Source organism: Cryptomeria japonica, chromosome 4, assembly GCF_030272615.1.
Source record: "Cryptomeria japonica chromosome 4, Sugi_1.0, whole genome shotgun sequence".
Taxonomy (NCBI): Eukaryota; Viridiplantae; Streptophyta; class Pinopsida; order Cupressales; family Cupressaceae; genus Cryptomeria; species Cryptomeria japonica.
Window position 1 is genome coordinate 235,088,746 of NC_081408.1, and position 2,867 is coordinate 235,091,612.

Here is a 2,867-nt window from a genome sequence, read left to right on the forward strand (position 1 = left end):
AAGGTCATGATGAAGAACATTGTTGGTGGTTGCATCCAGAGTTGAAACCTAAGTGGGCTCAGAAATAGAAAGGTAAGGAGAAGGCCGCAAATGTTGTTATGGATCCTGGTTCAAAGCTTGAAGATGAAACTAGGATAATAGCAATGGGCTTGAAAGGTAAGGATCCTATTGCTAATGTTTCCTTTGATAGTTGTGTTTCTACTTCTCAAGTTAACAATGTCCCTGAAGATAAGAAAATGTAGTGCCCCTACCCTAGTCAGCTTTGTAAAAACTGGTTTGACCTTGGTTGACTTTTTATGTGATATTCTTGAATGGTTGATTTACCATGATGTAATGTTGTAGTCAGATATTATGATTATTGTGCGTACCTGTTAATGTGCTTTCACATTGATTCTTATGTAAGTTTAATTGTTCTCCTGATTCTTGTTATTAATCTCAATCTAACACCTTCATTATATATATATATTCTTGTGCGACTCTTGGTTGTAGGAGATTGCAGGTACAGTACTGCTTAGGTGCGAAGTTCGTCTTCACTTGGATTCACAGGGTTGAGTATACCTCTTTCGTCCTTAGAATTTGGTTAGGTGGTCGTAAAACCCTCATTTTAACCTAGTCATGCTCAGGTGAGTGTCGCTTGTGGTCCATTTGTTTTCCTTTTCATTTGGGTTTGTGGGTTTTGTATTTGGTTGGCTTTCTTGGGTTTCGTGCTTGGTGTGTGGTAAAACTGAGTATTTAACCCTAAGTAGTTATTTTGATTTAATGTGTTCATTTACACATTAGTAACTAAGAAACTAAAGTAAATAGGTTTCTTTTATATAATTAATCATTAATTAAAAAATTGCTCTATTCATATTTGTAGCAAGTTTAATTTAATGGTTAATTTTAAATAATGAATTTATTTAGTTTATGCATTTTGAAAGGGAAAATTTAAATTTATTTGAAATAGAAATAATTTAATCCCTTTTGTTTTTTGGAATAGAAATGTTAATTTTAATTATTTAAGAAAATCAATTTTAATTAGAAAAGCAAGTTTAATTTATATATATTTGATATAGTGTGAAAGATTGATTTTGGGATTTTATTTTAATTACAAATATTTCACCCTCATTAATATTGTGAAATATAAATGTTATCTTTGTTAATATTGAGAAAATTAAAATTAAATGAGGGAGAGAAGCATTTTGATTTTTAATTAGAAAAGCAAGTTTAGATTATTTGAATAGTTGAAAAGAATGATTTTTCATTTCATTTAAAAGATGTTTAAATTCAAAAATAAGAGATTAGGTCAAATATTATTCCATTTACCCTAGGTTTGAAAATATTTTTGGGGATTATTTTTAGAGAGCATTTTTAAAAACATTTTTGGGAGAAGGATTTTTGGAGGAGATTTGGGCATTTTGGGAAGGAAGGATTTCTTGAGTTGGAGGTTGGGCTCTTCATTAGATCTTTTCTAGGAATGCTTATTGAGGTAGGAATTTGTTTATCAATTTGGTTATTTGTTTAAAAAAAAAGGGTTTGGATGTTCTTCATGCAGTTTTGTTTTAAATTCTCCATTGAATTCCCTCAAGATTAAGATTCATAGTGGAAATTAGTTAAAGATTGGCTGATTGTTTGAATCATTCTATGAGAAATGAGCTCCTTTATGCCCAAGATTTGCCTATTTGAAAGTTATTCAACAAAGAATGTGTATTTGGAAAACCATGATCATGCTAGAAAAATTTACAATAATTATTGTTCTTAGACATTCTGGAAAAAACTGTTTGAAATCTTTGTTTGGGACTGTGAATATTATTCAACCTAGGGTTTCCTTTATTTTTGTTATGCCATTTTTTTTAAATGTATAAAAAAAGAAAAAAAAATAACTATATCAAAATTTATTGGGGGTTAGGGTTTGGTGGGTGGAGGAGCCGAGGCTCAACTCGCGCCACCTCCCTTCTCCTCCTTTCCGTAGGGTTTGCACCCCTTCCTACTATCACAGTGTGGCTGCAGGAGACCTACGACCACAATGTAGCCATAGGGACCTGCTACCACAATGTTACCATAGGGACCTATGACCACAATGTGGTCGTAGAAGCCCGCTCCCACACTGTGGTTGGAGGGACCCCACACCTGCATCCACCTGGTGGCCGCGGCGACTACGGATTGGGCAATCCCACGAGGTGGGATCCACATGTTTGAGCTTTGCTAAAGATTTTTTTAATTATTTAAAAAATAATAATTGCACTGTAATTTATGGAGTGGTTATTTAAGAAGCTTTTAATATATTTTATTAAAAGTTTTCTTTATATAGTTTTTAATTAGTTATTAATTATTATTAATATATATTTAATTAATGAAAATTAATATATATATATATATATATATTAAATAATATTTAATTTGAAGTTAGGGTATTATTAATTATTAAAGTGATTATATTTTATTAATCATGGATTAATAAATATATGATAATTAATGTTTAATTTTTGTATCTGTTTTAATAAGGAATTATATTTTTGGAAAAAGATTAAATATTATTTTAATTGGAAATTTTTGAAATAAAATATATTTATTATTTGGTAATTTTTAAATAATATATTATTCAGGATTTGAATGATATAGTTCATCGGGGAATTTTGGAAATGGAATACTAAAGTATATGAGTAATTGAAAAATGAAATACTTATCATTGAATATTTTGAAAATTTAAATGATATGCTATTAGAATTATTGGAAATTTAATAATGTATTGATTGGAAAATTGGTAAGTTAATGATATTTTCATTTAGTAAAATAAATGGTTTAGTTATATTTTTTCTCTATATTGAGAGATAGGCAAATGGTATATTGCAATTGTGGTATTGCCTTCACCTTGTAAAGGTGATTTC